Below are 22,529 nucleotides of genomic sequence, written 5' to 3' on the forward strand. Positions count from 1 at the left end.
CAATACTTTGTAAATCGACGTGGCAGGCCCTATAAATTCCACGTCGATCAACTCCGACGTTACCTACCTCCTGTGGCCACGGGAGCCGAGGTAACTGACGAGGGGGCAGACGATTCGGTGACGCCCCCAGCGCCACCGGACGTCACTTCCGCGAGCTTGGGTGACAGTACCGAACCGGTCGGACCGTCAAGCATCCCAACAGCGGAAGAAGGAGTCGACTATGACTCCGACACGGACGACGAGATTGGGGAAACCCAAGGAGTGGATGGCGTGGTTCATACAATCGACCCCGCGCCATCAGGGGAGTATCGCCCGTGGGAGATGGGGGACGATACGAGGAGACGCGCGTCACCAGGACCGGCGTCTCCAGAAAACCCCGAGGCTGACGGCCGCACTACGGTGCCCGGCGTCAGTGGGAGCCTAGAAGACCGGAAGAGTGTGTTAGATGACGTCCTAGACGACACACCTTTCAGGTCAAGGCCTCCCAGACGAGAGTTCCGTTTGGCGGGACGCACGGGAAAACGGCGCCAAAAAGGGTCCGTTCTACCGGCGTCCGAAGACGTACGGTAGGAGCCCAGAACTATACGTCGTTGTTTACTACCGCTATCCGGATGCGCGCAAGAAGGGTCACGCACGTAAGGCAACTAGTTGTGGGTCAAAGGAGTGCACGCCTTAGCCCAATAAAGCTCTCAAACGGAAGGCTCTTGCGTGGCGTGACAGCAAAGACACCGCGCGCATAGATGGGACAGAGGCCCAGGGTAGCGGAGTACTCACACGGGTATGAGTTGGGTTCCACCACGTCGAAATGGAGTAAGCGGAACGGCGATATTTTTTGTTTTTTTGTTTTTTTTGTTGCTTTACTAATATCTATTGCGCATGTATATTTTGTCTCTTTGTTGTATATAAAAAAAAAAAAAAAAAACCATGTATGTACCAGCGACGTCGAGGATACGACCGGGGGAATCTCCCTGGCGTATGATTCTGCAGGTCCCAGAACGGGCTGCCTGGCTCACACCGGGAAACCTGTACACCCACCCCTGACGATGGACTGGTGGAAGGATACTTTCTTAAGATCCTGTCCTAGAAAACACTCCACGTCAGGAGGGTGACAGGCAGACTATTTCGTCACCAGCAGCCCGGGAATGAATTATCTCTAATCCGAATTTGCTTTGTATAAAATTTCGTTTTTTCTTATATCCTTGTACCCGACTCTGGGCCAATAATAAATAAATAATAATTACCCTTTTTCTTGTCATGTGCATGCCGTAGCGTTACGATTATTTTAGATATCTTCTTTTTTGTACGTTTAATAGTTATTTCGTTTTTTGTCTATGCATGTACTGTTTGTTTTGTGAGGCGGAGCCAAGGGGGCCGGGGGCTAATTGAGGTCAGATCCTAGCGGTGGTTTTGCTTTGGTTGGGGGGATTTGTCACCGACAGGTTTTTCCGCCCCTGTGGGGGGCGCTCCCATAAGGAGTAGTGCCACCCAGCCGCTCGGTCTGACCCTGGTAGTCAATGCGCCACCGATGAAATGATGATGACCCTTGGCAAAGCTGAACAAAATATGTCATATGTTAAGTCCCGCAGTTTGCTCTGACAGGCCCCACGGCTTCTCAGAGTGAACTGTGGATGGTTAAGTCGGTCGCCACTGACCATGTAAATATAGGTAATAGGTAATATAGTATAAGATTGAATTTTGTTTGTCGAATATAATATGGTAAAGGGTAATTAAATTAAATATGATTTGTTTGTAATGATAATGTATAGTATAAATTGTAATATAATATTCATATATAATGCAAAGGATTAAACGGTAATAAAGGGGGACTTATAGATGGGCGTTGATGGTATGTAAAATAAAATAATTAAGATGTACGTAATGATAAGGGCATATAGATCGATGTCGCTACGCGTCGCACGTACACGGCACAGTAATTGTTAACATATGCTCATAGGCCTGTTGCGAAGGCTCCCATTTGCACGTATGTGCAATCACAAAGCATAGCAACACCTAGGCAATCATCGATCCGATTATAATCACGATCCCGCGTAATTAATTTGCACATCAATTCCGATCATTAATATCCGCGGTCATTCCGCGCGCGGCGTTTCCGAATCGGTATTCTGGCAGCTTTCCTGCTCTCACATACGACGGCGTCTCTGTCGTATGTGTAGAAACCGATTTCGAGATACAAATTTGCTCGCTTTGCAGTGACAGAGCCCCTCTCGCTCGCGTGTATGACGGCATCACGCTCACGCGCGACGGGAGAATCGGATCAATGATTTTGGTCGATCAAGGAGACCACGTACTGGAATAAAGTGCGGGTAATCTTTGATCGGCTAGGTATGAGTATGTACTAAGCAATTATTACTGCCTATATGTTTGGTTGACGGAATGACATCCGTCAACTAGTCGTAAGTATGTGCCCGTGGCGACACCGAGCTATATTAGTTGTTAACGTGAGAAAGATTGCGCGACCAATACATTTATATATTAGAATCAAGTAACTTCCCCGCTTGATATTGTTTTATATTAAGCTTTTATTTTGTAGTTAAATTACCAATCTACCGAGTTCATATTCTTAGACCAACGTCAAGTAGGTATTCAGGCCGTCGGGGCGCCTCAAAGTTGAGCCCCCCAACGGTAGTTGGCCGAAGGATTGGTATGCGCTGTCGAAGGCCTGGTGCCACAAATATGCCAAGTTAACCACTGGCATATGACGCCTTATCATCCAGGCTAACTTTGTAGTACTCTTGTTTCTGGGTGAGAGGTACCTTCGCGCCGCTAGGGCCCGTAAAGCCGGCCGCCGCGGGAACGCCCCTCCCTCAGCCATGAAGAGCGCCACCACGCGGGGGGTGTGCTGTATCGATAGGTAATTCAACCACAAATCCGTCGATGCCTCGCACGTCTTCGTAGGTGCGTTTTTCGTGGGGCTGGCCCAGAAACACTGCGGTACTGCTACATCAATTACACGCTCTCGGTACTCCTAGGTACTCGAAGGACGTACGTGACGAGTGAGCGACGCCGCCCACCGGCGAGCGTCGACTCGCGCCCATAATTTTACTTAGTCGGCCCTTACGTAGATGTCGCGGGTAATTAGTCATTGTACAATTTCCGCCACTCTCGTAAGGAAACCGTTAATTAATTTTGTCACCCGAAAAACGTTGAGCTAAGGGATGAAATCGGCTAGATTTGCATATAAACCCACTATTTTTAATTTCAATATCAGTCTTCGCTCTCGTTTACGACCCTGAACCTGCGAAGGTCAGCGGCGTAATTTTATCCGAATTTTTACATACAAGTCGCTGAGACTTGGGAAGAAGTATTCGCCAGGGTACAAATACCTATTGGTCGGTACTCGTACGTCGGTACTTACGCGAAGTGTCAGTCAGCGACTTAGTCGTTTTTGTGCATAATTTTCATTTCTCGTTACCGGACCCGGTCCTCAACCTTTTCCGGACAGTGACCCGCGCTCGCGCAATCTCGCTCGCGACTTATAATAAATAATTCTTAATAAATAAATAATTAGTTTCTATAATAATATTACATAATAATTTAGTTTCTCTTATAATAATTTGTGGTTCTGAACTTTCGTAATTTGAACTTTTGTTTATTTTTATGTGATTGTGGGACTTAATAAATTGTTTTAATATCGTGAAATTTCTTTTACTGGACTATAACAAGTGCCTACCTGTTCTTCCTACATCTGAATGTACCTCCACTCCAGGCCCGGAGCTAGCCGAGGATTCGGAGGCCTACACTGTCCATTCCGAGCGCTGCATCCGTGTAAAGTTCTGTAAAAGGACGTTTTCATTCGATTCTGTTGCCCTCATTATTCCGAACAGTAGTCAGAAAATATATCACTTATATCATTAAATTTAAATCTCTTCAACTTAAATTGATGTAATTACAATATACCTAGTATAATTATTGTAATATTTATTTTGACAATCAGAATTATTCGTATGAAGTTCGGGCATAGAATCTTTTATTTGCGAGGGTGAATATCCATACAAGAATAAATATCATTAATGTAATACAAAGTGCACCGATATATGGCACTAAACTAGTTCCATGACTGGTTTTGTCGTTAGGACACATTCAAATATGCTTATTTATTACAAATATGATTGTGATAATAAGTTAAAAAAAATAACTAATATAATTAAGTATTTGTTATTCCAAATTTTACTGTTTTCTTTTAACTTTTTACACTCATTTCCCGTACGCACCGTGGTGGCGCTCTATTACCGTGAATAATTTTATTCATCACCTGCGAATCTATTTCGATGTATAATCTATGACTCAACGAAGTGTAAGCTGTGATGAACGAATGTAGACAGTAAAACGGATTCATCAACTCTGCGTATGCACAAAACTTCTCGGTGTAAAACCAGAATTTAAAAGTTGAAGAGGAAGTCGGCGTTGAAGTGAGTAAATGGAGAAATAGAGAGGTGCATTCGTCCCAATACGGAATACGGAGTCATTCTTTGACACGATTTCGGGCAGCGCCCGCGGCGTCGGCTGGCCGCAGGACGCGACGTAATAGGCCAGTGCCCAGTGGTTGCCAACCTATGGCACACGTTTGAAGAGAAAAAAATACATACAAGAATACAGCCGCGAACCTCTAATTTTGATATATTTACAATGCTTGAGCTTGACACCACTGTAGCGAGAAAATGGCTCATCTGATCGGAACAATTCTGGTGTAAATTTGTGCGTAAAGAAGCAAACTAATTTATACATTGACAAACAATTTCATTTCAACCAACAAAAAATGGCTGCACTAAATAAGAACCAAAAACGTGGTTGAACTAGTAGTAATTCTGGCGAGTGTTTCTAAATTGGTGGACCGAAATGTATACCCTAATTGAAAAGGTGATACAACTATAATATGTGTGCTATGTTTTGTGAGTGGTATCTAGAACATCATCATTTTTTTAATGGATTCTTAAAAACTATTTTTTCCCCATGAAAAATTGCTCGGCACGTCAGACAGTTGAAAAATAATATTTGGTTTTGCACCGCTGTCGAATTTTTTCAGTGGGTAGTGATACCCTCTTTTTATGCCGGCATCACCCTGGGTCTGAATTCGGATAAAAATATCAATTAGTCACAGATGTCAGTTAACGACTCGCATATTCCACTGACCCAGTTGAACTATGTATCCATAGTCTAAGGCTGAACTGAATAGTTTGTATTGAGTTGCAGCCTCCTTGTCGAGCTACTAGGACGCGTTCTTCATCAATGTTATAATCAGAGCTCGGAGCAGGAGCACGGAGCACTGGAGCAGTGGCGCACCCAGGATTTAATATTGGGGGGGGGCAAGGAGGAGAATGTAAATTAGTCCCATAGGCTCTTTTTCTTCTTCACAGCCCAATTTTTCGTTTATCGGTCTTTTGTCTATTGCACTCGGTGTACCTACCTACACATTGGTCCCCACATCCTGAAACGGGCCCTCAGGCTAGGATATTTGGCGGTCCCCCTACCTACCGCTAAGATTAAAGGCAGTGTGAAACACTACATTAACGTTATTTGTCTAAGTCCAAAGGTATAGTTTATTGGCTTTCAATTTCAATGTTTAAAATCATTCTGACAATTTTCATGTTTGGGGGGTGCCAGGGCCCCTTGCCCCCTGGGTGCGCCACTGCACTGGAGCAATGGGATTTTACCCGGAGCAGGAGCGGAGCCGAAAATTTGTAGTGCTCCACTGTTCCGGATGTTTTTTTTTATTATTAAATTTTCGTCCAAAAATCCAATGAAAATAGTATATTTTGACACTTTGCAACACTTATTATTTGAAATATGGCAACACTGCCGAGTGATAAATAACCTCACCTTTTTTTGACAGAAGTAGGCAAATAATGAGGGATGATTTGCTGTCGGTATTTTGTTTAATAATGAAAATGAAGATTATTTTAAAACTACTTACTTATTTTTAAACATTTGTATACATATATAGTAGAGGTGGGAAAACTGGTCGATTTTGAAGACTAAGTATACTTACTACCAGTATTAAAAAATACTTAGTATTGAAACTTGTTCCAAAATACTTACTAGTATTTGAAATATCGGCTATAATAGAATCGTTAAAAATACATCCGCTTTTCGAAAAGTCCCATTTTCGAGACAGGTACAGCTGGAACTATGGCACTAGTCACTCCTGTTTCAGTAGAAAATACTGAAGCATTAAAAGCACTGGTTTCATTTATCTGTAAAGCATTTTCATTTACAGGTGGAGCTATATTTTGCCTGGCAAATTCAATATGAATAGTTGGATGCTTGCGATGTAAAAGTTTCTTCAAATTTGACATTGACTTGTATGAATTTTTTATTTTACAAACATTACAGATGGAATAATTTGTAACTATTTCTTTGGAACGATTCCACACGAAACTTAACCTTTTAGTAGCCATTTTTACAATAATTGTTTATTAAGTATAATATAATTATTATCCATTTATACAATCACGCATACAATTTGAATTCAGTTTATGTTTATAAGTTCCAATTATAACACTAAAAATCGAGAAACTCGCGTGACAAAACCAGATAAACGCGTAGTCAGTTCAGTTATTCATTTTCAGTTATCAGAACTCCGCTATTCCGGCTTGCGACTGACGTCAACTCGATGTAAATGTCTTACTCAACTGAAACTAAAACTAAAACCCGTTGCATACTAAACATACGCGAGTCGCGACGCCGAGGCGATGATTTCATACGTAGCAAGACTGCGAACTAGCTAGCGGACGGCGAGATCTCATACCATGCGTCGAACTCCTGGACTCGATAAAGTTTCATACTCAACTGAAACTAAAACTCTTAAACTAAAACCCTAAGGCGAACTCAAAAGTATACTATAAAACGAACATGACGTGACCATTTCTGTCCTTCACTATACCAACTTTACAACAGAGGAGAAAGGGAGAACAATGACAGTTGAGTATAATATCACGGCTAGACATACGTGTATCACGATATCTCGCTCGCGCGCATTTAATATCAATAGCGTTGAAAGTCAACCAGCATCACGGAATAGCGAGTCACGGCGATGATATTATTATCGAATGCGTTCGAATTCGAACATCTAATACGTTTCAAGTTTCTTGAAACAAGTTTATTGGGCAACAAATACTTAGTATGGGTAGTTTCATCCGAAACTTAAGTACACAAACTGGTGACAGTATTTCCAACTCACCTCTAATATATAGTACTTATTAAAACTTTTTACCCAGAGCGGAGCAGACCCTGGAGCAGAGCCGGAGCAAGTAGTAGGTCCCAGAGCGGAGCAACTCAAAAAAGGGTCCGCTCCAACGATCTGGTTATAATCTATCTATAGTACAGATTACGGAAATAAATGTATAAGAATATTTAATAAGATATGACTATGAAAATATGCTTGTCAAACAGAAATGGACGACTATTTCTCGACCAAGTAATTTCGTAATTGTGTCAATCATGTAAGTACTTACTTAATTAGATTAATATACAGTTTTTTATGCTCCACTGCTAAAAGTCACTGACTGGGTAATTGCATAATGCTAACGATATATTGAATAATTAGACTTATCTATTATTTTAAATGCATAATTGATTGCAGGCGTCGGAAAACTGGGCTTGCGAGCTCGCAATAAAAAGGATTTCAAGTTATACACATTTATATTATTATAAAAATGGATGTTTTTTAAAATAAATATAAAAAAATATTAAAACTATGAATTAGTCAAAAATCTATACGACAAAATATAAAAAACTTAATGAACTAAATTTTAATAATAAATATGACCATAAAGTAATTATGTAATAATAAGATGGTGTCCTTCGACAAATTCACATTTTATAACAATTTTTTATAATTGTATATTTGATAATGTTTTATAATTGTACTTTGATTTAAAATAAAAAATATTTTTCTTTTTAATGTTTTCAGATGCATATTTATTTATTAATACAATTTAAATTGTAAATTATCAAAAAATGTCTCTAATTGCAAGCTTCGTATTTTTCCGCTAGGTGCCTCTGGTAGGTAGAGTATTGCCTGAACCAGGGAACTCAGAAATAATGGGAACTGAAATACCCGTAAGGTACCTGTAAACCTTAAATACCTGTAAGGCGACAGCAGGTAACCATCTCGAGTAAGGAAGAATCCGAGTTAAACTTACACACGTGTCAACAATACGTTGTACGTCTAAAAGTGGGGCCACACCGAAAACAAGTCGCGCGACAACTCGTTAAATTTTACGATAAGCATGATAATTATCGTAAAATTTCTTAAGCAATTATGATAATTATCGTAAAATTTAACGAGTTGTCACGCGACTTGTTGCCGGTGTGGCCCCACTTTAATACTGAAAACTGCTCTCGGTTTATGCATTTACGCTCATTTAATGTTGGTGTATTACACACACTATTGCAAGTGCACAATGCGTGCTTCATTTTCGTAGGACACTCACACATTCAAAAGATCTGCTTCAACGTGCGGCGTATTGAATATAGCCAATCGGTATTCTATTTATTATCTGTTCTGAGGCCTGAACGTATCCATTGATATACTTTATTACTGCAGATGATTTTCCTTGGAAAATGCTCTCCCAATGCCCAATCGGCGAATCTGCGACGCATCCCGTTGAACTGAATCTTATACAGAGGTGTCTTCAACATTTCTGGCTCTTCCGCCACACTTTCACGTACAGCAGCAATGTTTACGCGTGAACAGACTAGATGAAGATAATATACAGGTGTGAAGGTGTCAGGTGATCCAAAACACTACCTACTAGTCTCTTCAATTTAATGTAATCAACTTGCGAATGCAGCAAGCAACAAAAGCCAGGACTGTGAAATTCGTCCCACGAGTTGTATAACCAGTATTATGGCAAAAGTTTGTCAAACCCTGACCTGATGTAAAAGTTTGTATAAATCACTTCACCTCTCAATTCATACCTTTTAATAATATACCTACTTACGTTTATTATATAATCATGGTGATATTATAATATTACCATTAATTTTATTATTAACCTACAGTTATGATAATACGTAGATACCAACCTACCGACTATTATATATTATGAATATGCATATTATATTTTCATTTAGAGGTTAAATTACTTATATAAATAATAATATAAGAAAATTGGCTACAAATAGCCAAAAAGAGAGTTCAGTGGGACTCTTTGGAGGAGACCTTCACTCGAAGAGGGGTTGACACAAACCAAACAAACTAATTAAATATCATTGTTTAATTTATAAACATCTAATAGTATTATATACAAAATAAAAAATCTTAATAACTATGTGTATTATACAAAAATATAAAAAAAAATAATACTTAATTAATATTATATAAACTAGAAAATAAATAGATAATTCAATCATAGATAAATATATATATATATAATAGATATATGCATAGGTTATATATATATATATATATATATTCATTAGATATAGTCAATTAACTGTCATTTACTTTTGTTTGTAAGAAATGAAAAGGCTTTTTATATTTATATTATATTTATATAAGGAAATATAAATTATAACCTTTAAAAATGATTAAAGTTTTGTATTATTCCATTTGAGAATGGATTTCAAATGGATCTCAAATGGAATAATACAAAACTCAATTAAACCTAATCAAACGAATCCCGGGTCTGGCAGATACCTATGTACCTACATGTGAATTTTGTTCAATGTGTATTTTTTACTCCAGATAATTAACTTAATAGGTTGAGCAAGTGGCTGACAACAATTTCTAGTAAAAACCTGCTAATACAACCTCCACTCTATGCAGATCCATATAATCTTCTTAGGATCAAATACCTATGGTAAAAAACAGCTTCACCGAGAAGATGAACTCATCTCATTAATTTATGTGTTCTCTGAATCCAAATAAAATTTAATGTTCCTCCTTCAAACGTTGATTCAGGTGTACGATGAAAATAAAAGCACTATATTTGGTTCTCTTTTACTCGCATTAACAATGTCGTTTTGTACTGCATTTTTGATTATATCTAGCTCTTAGACTATAGATACATCTAGACGCCACCCATTGCATTGCTAAATGAAGCTGCGTGCCGTGCGATTGGTTTGTGGGCGAGCGAACGCATTCGTATACAAAATGTTTGAGACCATAGACCATTTCGCTAGTGCTCGCCCAAAGTGCTCGTACTAGACGCTCAGAATTAAAATATAATTTTCTATTTTTTTACGTTATATAGTATTTTTAAGCGCTCAAAATGCAACCGTTAGGTAAAAATATCCATAATTTAAGTTATTTTAAAGAAACACTAGGTCACTTGATATTAAAACATATAATAATATACAAATAAATTATCACGAACACGTATCAACTTACCTATGCAACGTAATACCATCTTCTTGCTTATCAGTACGGCTACCACATTTTAATACAACACACAGAACCATCTTTTCTACTTAATTAACTAAAAATATTTACCACTGACTTTATGTTTAACACAACAAATATCAATTTTAGCAACACGCGCGCGCAGGTTATCGACGCTTAGTTAAGCAACAAACTAAGATTTGGCGGCGACACCATAGCAAACTATCTCATACATTTGTAAACCTTTTATCTTACTCTAGCGTGTGTCGCAGAGATTATAAGGGTGCCGAATACTTTCTCATTCGCACTTACGCGTCGTTTTTGTTCAGGCCTTGACCTAGCTATATAAATAAGAGCTAATCATTTTGGGTGTGTCTAGTCTCTTGACACAGGCTCCGAAGACGTTCTGCAGTAATGAATATACATAGATATCACTCACAGAATATAGTACACATTATAGCTTTAGCCTAGGGGCGGCAGGTTATATGAAAGTATGGTGAAGCAGGTAAGTATGGTGAAAAGGTATGGTGAGGCAGGCTGGTAATCAATTTGCGGCAAAATTTCCACGTTAATATTATATTATATGGGTACGTTATAAATCAAAGTAAATCCTCCGTGATGCCTTGCATTTTTTTTTTGTCGCGTCGCTATTTCTCATAAGTTGTCGGCTATTAATTGTTGGCCTGCTTCATTTAGTTGTATGAGAAAACCGATTTCTTGTCCCTCGTTTTATTTAATACCTCTATGTTTAGCACCCTTTCAATTACGCCATACATTTCGGTCCACCAATTTTTAAACTTTACTGTCTGCCAGAATTACTATTTTACAAGCATCACCAAGTTTTTGTTTCTTATTCGGTACATCCATTTTTGTGGGTAGAAATAAAACAAAATAAAATGGTTTTTTATTGTATTACTTATGTTGGTTCTTTACGCACAAATTGACATTGAAGTTAAATTCCCTCCACCAAAACCCGCCCCGTACCACCCTCGGTCTTAATCGAGAGTATCACGGGAGCACAAATTGACAATAGAATTGCTCCGATCAGATGAGGCATTCTCTCGCTACAGTGGTCTCAAGCATTGAAAATCGATCAAAATTAGAGGTTCGTGGCGCGGCTTCTCTCTTTGTGCGATAATATCATGGCCTCCAGATCCTGAAGCGGGCCCCTACGCCAGGATCATTGTCGGGCCCTCCTACCTATCGATAGGGTTAAAACAGACGCTCTACAGAAACGTTTTCCAAATGATATTCCAAGTAAAATTAAGGGTATTCAGTGTATCTTTAACGATTTTTTGTATTTTTCAATAAATTCATTTGTGTTATGAAGTTTTCTAATATCGACACACAATATTTCAAATTTGCATCACACAATAACATATTTTAATATGGTAATATTCTTAAAGCAAAATAGCACCGCAGACGACTTTTTTACCATTAGAGCAAATTTGTTATGTGTATTTATCTCACTTGATAATGTAGACGCGCCACGCGGGGCCCCACCAGAGCCCGGGCCCCCAGGCTAGAGCCCTTTCAGCCCCCCCCCCCTTGTGGGGGCCATGGATAATATTATATGTGGCGCATAAAATCTAAGGACCGACCTATTCAATAACATATTTAAATTAGATGTGGTGCTTAGTTTTGAAGAGTATTTGCCTGCTATTTTTATACAATACGATCTGTCATTTATTATTATTACATGTATATTTTTTCTCTTCAACATAAACATTCGCGTGTCATATGTTCGTTGCCACTGCTGTAGGCTGTATGATTGAGGATAAAATCATAAAATGAAGCGCCTTCTTTCAAAAGCCTCTAAAACGGTTTTTGAACAATTTTGAGTTATGCGTCAATTACATTGAGCTTCTTTACGAGCTGTTTGTTGGCGAAATTATAATCTGCCTGTAAAGTCACCCAGTGTAATCATCGAAATGTTAGTTTGTTCGATGATTACACTGGGCGACTGTATAGGCAGATTATAAATTCGCCAACAAACAGCTCGTAAAGAAGCTCAATGTAATTGACGCATTAGATATGTATTTAGATGGATATTTTTGTTACCTATATGATGGCCAAAGATTGAACTTTAAAAAACGCCAAAAACCATCAATACGTATGATCAAAAATTGGGGTAAATTTCAAAACCCGCTAAAATGGTTGGGTGTGCTTTTCAAATACCCCTAAAATGGAAAGCCAAAATACTATTTAGAATGTAAAAAATAGATAAGTACATAAAGTTCACAGATTTAATAGATATGATTTTTTCTCATTTTTCTCAAAACTACGTAAAATCGTTTTAGGGGCTTTTGAAACTAGGCGCTTCAAATGTCGTCTCCAAAAGCTATATCGATGTACATAGTTGCGAAGATTGCTTTCTGGTAAGTAGGGTTTGGCCAGACGCGGCCGGGCCTGTAAAACCTGTAAGACCCTGGTGTATAATACCACACACACAATTTTTGTTTTCATAATGCTATTAATATCGACAACTACATTTATTATATTACACCCAAGCTTTTGCGACGATTCAATGAAAAATTAAATGTTTGATTTATACGGTAGGTATGTTGCCAATTTAAAAATAAATCACTGCAAAACCATCTTATAAATAATTGATTAGCACAGATGGCAACTCGATTGAATTGAGGACATTTTTTTACGTGCAAAATAATTATTCGTTGCAAATCGGTGTCGTAAGTTTTAACCGTAAAGACTAACCGATATGTTTTTTGACCTGTATTTTATTTATCCGATTTATCGACGATTTCATATTTCAATGGTGGTTTTTTGTTTTGTTTTCAGATTATGCAAGCTTTCAATTTTCACGGTTTTTCTTCAATCGTAATAGTATTATTTATCACAAAATACGATTGCGATAATTGGACAACACAAACATACACCCCTTCAAACCAAATTAATGTCCCGCACCGCACCCGGTCTTATTACCCTACATATAATTTTTAATATTTTGCAACTATTGCCTATAAAATACCAAGATGGCGGAAAAATATTATTTGAGTAGGTACTTATTTAGTTGTAAGTAGATAGGTACCTACCTAATAATGTATACATTTCAAAGTTACCTCATAAGAATATTAAAATTAATTTAATGTATGGTTATTATAACGATACAATAATAATAATTATGTTGTAAGACTTGTAAATAACTTATTTATAACAGATACTTACCCAATTTTATTAATAGTAAATAGGTACCTGTCCACTTCGTAATTCGTACGTCATTCGATGGGATTTCTACCTAGTAATAATATACTAAGTAAATATTGCACGATGGTTAAAAATGCACGTAGGTCGGTATGTAATTAAAAATGCAGGGTTTCTAATGAAAATATATTCCTAAAAAGTTTAATTTCTCTTTTCACTTCAATTAAATAAAGGTCATTTCTATGGTGTATTGAAGTACTTACTTAGGTAGGTACCTACTTACCTATAATTATTGTATTATTATCGTCTGGTTTCTTGTTCCACGACCATTTTCAATAAACTTGAAAAAGACAAGCGTGTACCGGTCTTTCTTCTTCAACGAAATTCCAACTACACAGCTATCGTACAATAGAAAAGCATCAAGTCTTCTCCAGCCCAATCCTCAGTCATATCAGTGACAAACACTCCTAACTAGGTGATTATTTAAAGCGTACGTCTTCACAAGAATTACATATGATTATTAATAACAGAGCGTTGGAGCGGACCCTTTTTCGAGTTGCTCCGCTCCAGCTCCACTCCAGCTCCGCTCCGGGACCTATTAGTTGCTCCGGCTCCGCTCCGGATAAAAAGTTTTAATTAGTACCTACTACTCCTACTAGGTATATGCATACAAATGTTAAAAAAAATAAGAAAATAAGTGGTTCAAAAAAAATCATCATTTTCATTATTAATACTATTAAACAAAATTCCGGCAGCAAATCGTCTCTCATTATTTGCTTTTTCTGGCAAAAAACTGAGGTTATTTATCACTCGGCAGTGTTGCCATATTTCAAATAATTCCAGTATTGCAAAGTGTCAAAATATACTATTTTCATTGGAGTTTAGGACGAAAATTTAATAATAAAAAAAACATCCGGAGCAGTGGAGCACTACACATTTTCGGTGCTCCGGCTCCGCTCCTGCTCCGAGTAAAATCCCATGGCTCCAGTGCTCCATGCGCCTGCTCCATGCTCTTGCTCCGAGCTCCGCTCCAACGCTCTGATTAATAACCTAAATATATTTCAAAGATAAAATACCAACAGAGCTATCAATCTCTAAGTGTCCAGCCGTAGTGGTTTGGCGGGCGCGGCGCGGCGGCGTCTTGCGAAACTCAAACGTAGAACCGTGTGTGAAATGTTCGTAGACAGTGTTTTTTTTGGGGCATAATACACACGGTAATACGTTTGAGTTTCGCAAGACGCCGCCGCGCCGCGCCCGCCAAACCACTACGGCCGAGCACTTGTATTAAATATAGGATCCAAGTCTTTTGAATCTTCTACTAACACATCCAAACAAAGGCTTGGAGTAATTTAAAGTTTTTTTGTACCTACCTATGTAGTTTGATGCTATTTGTCCTTGAGGTCTCAGCACTGTCTGCTTCATTATATGAAACGACTAATGCTTCCAATGACAACGCCTACCTGCGAATATTATGTAATGGGTATTGGCTATCTTATTTTGCACACAGTAGGTAATATCATTGGAAAACATTATACTTATAGGAATGTATGACATTTTTTGGAATAACTGACTCCAACGTTATCAACTTAGATTATAGATTATCAACAATATGAGAACAATGACACCTCCGGAAACCCGTCATTTATAAAGGGCAGAGGGCTTCAGTTAAGGTTCGGGATTCTCAAGTTCCATGGTTGCATTCCGGTTCCATTTCCAGCTCTGTGTAAAAAATAGTAAAACAATCTGGAGAGTTCGCCATGTTGCCAATCCAAGTTGTCAAAAATATAGCAGCCGGAGCTAGTCTGAAAAATAATCTAATTGGATTGAGAAAAAGCTTGGTGAACTAAAAACACGACAATAAAGATTACCTTTTTTACATCTTCTCAAGAAAAATCAGCAGGGAAATACATTATTTTACCTTATATCCTACAGATTTTTTAAATTAAACTTACATCAGGTAAATATCGGGTGAAAATAATCTGGCGTCTTTATGGAGACAGCTGTTCCTGGTTTTTTAAAATGTCTGATAATACTCGTAATATAAAATTGGATTCTATTAACTTATTCCACGGGCGTATCTTTCATTCCATAATACTTAAAACGATACCTACCTATGCAATCGACAGCTAAGGTAAGGTACGGTTCGGACTACTTTGTAGATAAGCCAGTACTTCTGCTTGCAATGCCCCGAACGACAATCTTACCTGGAGAGAATGTTGCGCGATGCGCCACATAAAATGCATTTATGAACAAAAAGTTGGCTTACCTAAATATAACTATTGCTTATAACACTTAAATGACAGCATTTTTTTTGAAAACTTAAAAACTTTCAATACGAACGATCAAAATAATGATATTGATAAATGAAATAATATTTGATGGCAAAATATGTTATTAATTTACAATTTTAGTTTTTTTCTCATATTATGTGAAGATAAAGGTTTCAAACTATTGTAATGAAAACTGTTTGTTTTTTACAATTCTTAAATTGATCAAATGCCTACGACAGGTATTACATTAATAGAAATAATAATTGAATTCTAGCATGTAAATAGCATTGCAACCAACATTACAACAATGTGGGTTTTCAAAATATTACTAACACTTCGGATGCACTAGTGATATTATCATACATACTTAGGCATTGTCCTAAGCTAATGGGATTATAAAAAACGCAATACATATACAACATCAATACTTTGCTGTACCTACATATAACGCAAACGTTTAAAGAAGATTTTTAAAGAATTTATAGACACAAAAAAACAGTGCATAGTAGGCGTTGATGTTAAATACTGACACCTCATTTTCTATTCGTCAGTTGCTACAACAACTTTCCTTTCCAAGTAAAATTCTCGTTAACTATGACTATTAATATCCCAGCAACCCAATATTTACAAATACTGCATTATTTTAGCGGAATGCTGGTTGAAAATCACTGCTCCACAGGTCGTCTAATTCTTAGATTTCCTTAACAGAACCGATCTGGAACCCTTGATTCTGACTCTCGAGAATCTCGAACTGTAACCCATCAAAATGCCGGGGTTCTGGGTTCTGGATGCTCCATCGTTTTTAATGTTTTTTTTATCATTTGTATCACATTATTTTTATTTATGTTTTTTCTGGACCACTGTTTATTCGATTGTTCTAAAAAATATATTAATTAATAAATTATCCATTCCTACTGTATATTTTATTATAAAGATTTTTTTATTAGTGTGATTTCATACCTACACTTTGTGGTATCTATTCAGTCCACCAAGTATACCTACCTAGTAAATAAAACCGTTATGTATGTAAATGTGTTTTTTTTTAAATAACCGTAATCGAATTCCATTCGACTTTTCCACTGGGACCGAACCTTTTAAAAAATTGGAGGGTCAAGATTATTTTTATTTATATTGACCTCTTCAAATATTTATAAACAATATCAATATAATGTTCATATTATTTACCCTTGAATGCAAATGTTTACTTTATACGGACGTCATTTATTAATTAATCTTAATAATTATTAATATTTAATATTGTTATGGTGCTTATCACTCCCCTCCATTTTGGTATGAGAATATTTCAACTGTCACTTTGGGTTTTGTTTTCTGGTTTATCGTCTGCGTTTTAGGATTTGGAGGTAGATAATTGACACACCGGAATTAGGATGGAAAACGACGAGTTTATTTACGTGTTAATATTATAATCATTACATTTTTATAATTTAATTCTACGGAGCGCGAAATGTACGCGTTCACGATTTTGCTGCTTATCGCGATCTGAGCGCCATCTTGAAAAATCATTCCCAACGGTTTTTTTTCTTGGGCGACGTTGCATATCTCCAACGGTTTTACAAAATTTACGGCATTGCCGGCTGGGCTCTATTATTATTATTTATTTTCGTAATCAGCGCCTTATTATTTGCTGGCTTCGATACCGATTCGGGCGTCTCCAGATACACAAAGACATCCCCAAATGGGGACCATACGGGGGTGTCACAAGCGCACCTCTCCGGAAAGGCCCGAATGGGGATCGGGCCAACTAAGGGCTGATTACGATAGCGTGTGTAACTGGACAGTGCGGCGGCTTGATAAGGGGGGGTTGCATTTCTAGACGTTGAAGGATCGAAGCCCTCCCGGTACGTCGGCGGCTGGAGAGACTCGGATGCAGCACTGTAGCATAGTGGTTCGCGGTTCCCAGGCCTACCGTAAAGCTGCTGAGAGAGGAGGGCGTCGCGCCCAGCCCTCTCAACACCCTCGGACCGTCGGCAACCGGAGAGTTTCGGATGCAGCACTACGCCGCTTTGTGGGCGTAGTGGTTCGCGGCTCCCCATGTCTACCGTACGGGCGGATGCTGAGAGAGGACGTCGCACCCAGCCTTCCCAACAGCGACCGTCCGAAAATCAGTCGATCCCTCACGAAAATGCATACCGGCGCATTACTCGACCCCCTTTTTTGCTCGCTTGCCCTGCCGCGGCTATCGAATTACACGCACTGCACTGATATTATACTAATATAATATGCGAAAACTTAATTTTATACTTAAAATGGCTTTAGAGTTAATAAAAATAATTTTAAAAATATATCAGGACCCGAAATGGACCGGAACGCCATTCTGCCTCATACAACCGCTCCGGGTTGTAAAATTTTCCACTTCGAGCACTGAAATAACTTATTATACATCGCTTCCAAACACAAAACACTTAAAACTAACTAATCTATGATGCTAATGGCTGAGGATGCTGCTTGGCTGCTATCCGCTGATGGAGGCTGCTTTGCTCAGCTGAAGAAGGCCGCTTTGCAGCTCTCTTCATCCTGGTGCATCTGGGCCAGGGCTGATTGCAAGGCTCACAGACACGCTGCTGTTGACGAAGAGGGCTCAAGCGGCTGATGATGCAGGGCATTTGACGCCGTTTTCCCTCGTTGGAGCCAGGGTCTTGGCCGATACACTCGTCCGTGGGCCAAGTTCGCTGGCGGATGCAGTTGGTCGGGAGTACATCGGGAGCCATGACTTCGCAATCCGGGTGTTTCTGCTCTTTTCTTCACTGGCTTGGCTTTGGCAGCATCCTCTTTCTACTGTTTATTATTATACTTTTGTTGAGCGCCACCAGAGGCAAGCCTCTGGATGTTTCTTCCTCGCCGTTTCCTATTCCGGTGTTTGGATCTCAGGGTGTGTGTCCGGGTGAAAGAAATTTCACCTGCTTCTTGATTCCAGACGATTAAAATCAAGAAGCGTAGTCCCACGTTGACTGGGGCCACTTATCACTCCCCTCCATTTTGGTATGAGAATATTTCAACTGTCACTTTGGGTTTTGTTTTCTGGTTTATCGTCTGCGTTTTAGGATTTGGAGGTAGATAATTGACACACCGGAATTAGGATGGAAAACGACGAGTTTATTTACGTGTTAATATTATAATCATTACATTTTTATAATTTAATTCTACGGAGCGCGAAATGTACGCGTTCACGATTTTGCTGCTTATCGCGATCTGAGCGCCATCTTGAAAAATCATTCCCAACGGTTTTTTTTCTTGGGCGACGTTGCATATCTCCAACGGTTTTACAAAATTTACGGCATTGCCGGCTGGGCTCTATTATTATTATTTATTTTCGTAATCAGCGCCTTATTATTTGCTGGCTTCGATACCGATTCGGGCGTCTCCAGATACACAAAGACATCCCCAAATGGGGACCATACGGGGGTGTCACATGTTGATATAATTATGAGATAATGTCATAGGTACAGATTAAATAAATAATAGATCTACCATATCACAAAGGTTGGACATCACGTCTCTATTCTTCCTTTATGATCCCAAGTGTTAAACCATAAACAATGACGGAAAACGTGGATAAGATGCAATATTTAAAATTGAAATACCTGTATATTTATATAGAAAAGGTGTCACTTAAAAAATCTGCCTATAAAAATAAATTGTTTTATCATCTGTCTGGTTACTAATATGTTAAAAATCAAGATGGCTGCCGCTGCCCATCGCGCAACATTTACTAACCTGCGCTCAAAGGTCAACACACGGGAGTAAACTTAACTCTCTCAGGCCTTCCATATTCAAATAAAATAATAAAAAACACAAACAAAAGAAGTGCAACGTTTGAATTTTTCGAAAAACGAACACAATGGGATGGAACCTGTTTTGAAAGTTAGGAATTTTACATCCAGTAACCATAGTATACAATTAATAATTAATAGCATTTGTTATTGTATGTCTTATTTCAATTCCTACTGGTATGAATACCTACTTGAAGTTTTTATTGATTAATTTATCGCTACTAACCCTTTTCGTTGTGTGGTCTGACTGTGTAAGAATTCTAAAATATATATTATGTATATTGTACCCACAGTTATATAAATTATACACCATCACTGAGTTGGCAACAGTGGCGAGGGGTGGAGGTAGACTATTAAGATTTCACATAAATAGTGCATACCTACTAAACTTTGTCAGTCATACTGAAGTATTTGTTTTCATCAAACTAAGGATACAATTTTCAGTTGGTACTGGTTAGTTTTTAAAATTCAATTAAACAATGCCTAAACCAAACCATAATAGTTTAGGTAGGCCATGGCCCCCACATCCTGAAGCGGGCCCCCAGGCAAGGAACTTTGGCGGGCCCCCCTACCTATTGCTAAGGTTAAATGCAGTGTATACGATATACAGTTGCGTATTTCAAATGGTGTTCGAGGTAAAATTAGGATATTTTTTTTTATAGATTTAATACACCCACTTGAATAATTATGGAGTTGTCAATAATCAAAAATTGCATCGCACAATCATATATTTTTAAATGTTAGTATCGTTGAAGTGAAATAGCGCCGCAGGCGACATTTTTTTACTATTAGTGCAATTTTATGTGTTTATCTCACTTGGCTGGTCGATCCGCCAAACCGGGTCCCCCTTAAGCCCGGGCCCCCAGGCTAGAGCCCCGTCAGCCCCCCCCCCTTATGGGGGCCATGAGGTATGCTATGACCATTCCGACAAAAATAGTGGTCACTTTTTCAGTCATACATTTGTTTGTTTTCGTTGAATTAAGAATACATATTACGGATGGTATACTTAAGTTAGTTTTTAAAATTCATTAAGCCCTAAACCAAACCATAATCGATAAAAAATATTTATCTATCTATAAAATATCTAAAATTACGTATGGCTTAATGGCATAATTTTAGATATTTTATAGATAATCGAATATTTTTTGACTATTATCGACTACGGCTTTGATTAGGCAGATTTAAATGAATTTTATAAACTATCAAACACTGTCTACACATTCATTGATTGTAGTATTGGTTCAATTAATACAAATACCTACGTTTGACTGACAAAGTTTAGTGTGTACTATTTACACCGGATTTTAACAGCCTACCTCCACCCTTCGCGACTGGTTGGCAAAAAGTTTTGATCTCTAAAATGTTTTGCAACTTTATCATAATAAAATCCTAAAGGACTAATCATAATATTACGTTTATTTCTCAGATATCATTTTTTTGTGCCATGTCGAAGCTTGGTCACAATATATTTCGTAAACGTAATTAGTTCACGACCTCAATTAACTGCTATCCAAGACTTAGTTGCGTAATTTTTTTATGAGTGTCGTAAATTTCAGTTTTTAGCGCTTCGAGATACGTGCACATTTCGGAATTTGAGCAAGATTAATAATTAATTGCCATCAAGTGCCTCTTACTTACTTCTTGCTATGAATCCTACATAAAAAAAAACTCTACAAACAAAATAAAGATAATGAACGTGCAAAGTTTCCTACACAGAGCTGAGTAATAAGATAGAAAATATTTTATATTTCCGATCTCCTACCGTCATGACAATATTATGTATGTAGCTGTGGATATGCAGACCGCCTGACCCATGACACTTATATAGAAAATATGGGTACTGTTCGGTTATACCGGAGGCAGCGGAAAACGCATTTTGAAAATAGCCGATAAACTGGATTATTTGTTAGTTTGGGTTAGTTTAGGTTCGGTTAGGTTGGGTTAGGTTAGGTTAGGTTAGGTTAGGTTAGGTTTGGTTAGGTTAACCTAACAAATAATCCAGTTTATCGGCTATTTTCAAAATGCGTTTTCCGCTGCCTCCGGTATAACCGAACAGTACCAAAATATGTTACGTGCTCACTCTCCTATCCCGACACGGAACCGCACGAAACTCATGTAACAACCATGCACCGTGGTCAGTGATGTCCCGAGACAAAATGCCGCCCCAATTTTTTATATAGCATCATCCGCGCACGTGTCGTTTCTGTTCACCATGGACGTCGAAGGGCAACGGAAGTAAACTAGACATCGCGAACTCAACAAAAAAAATACAGTCCTGTTAAAACATTTTGTTTCCAAATGGAAAGATATTTTCGTATTTACTAAGTTTAGGTAACTATTTCTATATAAACCAAATGATTCTCCTAGATTTGCTGCCTTTAGAGTAACTGCCGCCTTCAAGCGACGCTCAATCTACTTACCCTCACGGGACATCACTGACCGTGGTGCATAAAGAATGTGAAAACCTGTCGCGATGGATGAAAGTTTTCAAGCAGAGTTCACCTTATTATAGGTCTCTCAGCCAGAGTTGGTGCGCACACAGATACGAAAGATTGTGTGTATTGGTGCATTTCTGAGGCAAAGGGCATTGCACAATGTCTACGAGAAACAGCCGTTTGTATTACTTACGCCTAATTATTGCGAAAAGAGGACAACATGCGTATAGGTTGATGTCGATTTAAACATTTTAAACATCTTTTTTGTAAACAATGCGTCTGTGTGAGTATTGCTTCGCCTCAACTCTTGTTAACACATCTATACTTTAGTAAGGCCTTAGGGGCTTAAGGCCATGAAACCAAGTTACACAAAAAGCGCCGACTGTCCTCAAATATAGAACGCACGCTTCGTTTACGTGTCACACATTTATGCATATTATGACAGACGTAACTATTGAAAATAACATATTGTTTAACACATGTTTAAGTTCATCCCATATTTTTCCACAATCGAGATTCGTAACCC

The 22,529-nt window shown here is 38.3% G+C and overlaps 1 protein-coding gene across 1 annotated transcript in view; it reads left to right on the plus strand.

Annotated features, from left to right (window-relative positions):
• The first annotated feature begins 2,380 nt into the window (after positions 1–2,380).
• LOC147071829 (uncharacterized) overlaps positions 2,381–22,529 on the plus strand; it is a 44,221-nt gene continuing 24,072 nt past the window's right edge. Inside the window, exon 1 of the mRNA XM_085946409.1 lies at positions 2,381–3,092. The gene's annotated coding sequence lies outside the window, so the exon portion shown is untranslated. The remainder of the gene's footprint in view (positions 3,093–22,529) is intronic.

This window comes from Rhyacophila brunnea, unplaced genomic scaffold (assembly GCF_057557595.1).
Source record: "Rhyacophila brunnea isolate RB1 unplaced genomic scaffold, BYU_Rbru_1.0 scaffold_2, whole genome shotgun sequence".
NCBI lineage: Eukaryota > Metazoa > Arthropoda > Insecta > Trichoptera > Rhyacophilidae > Rhyacophila > Rhyacophila brunnea.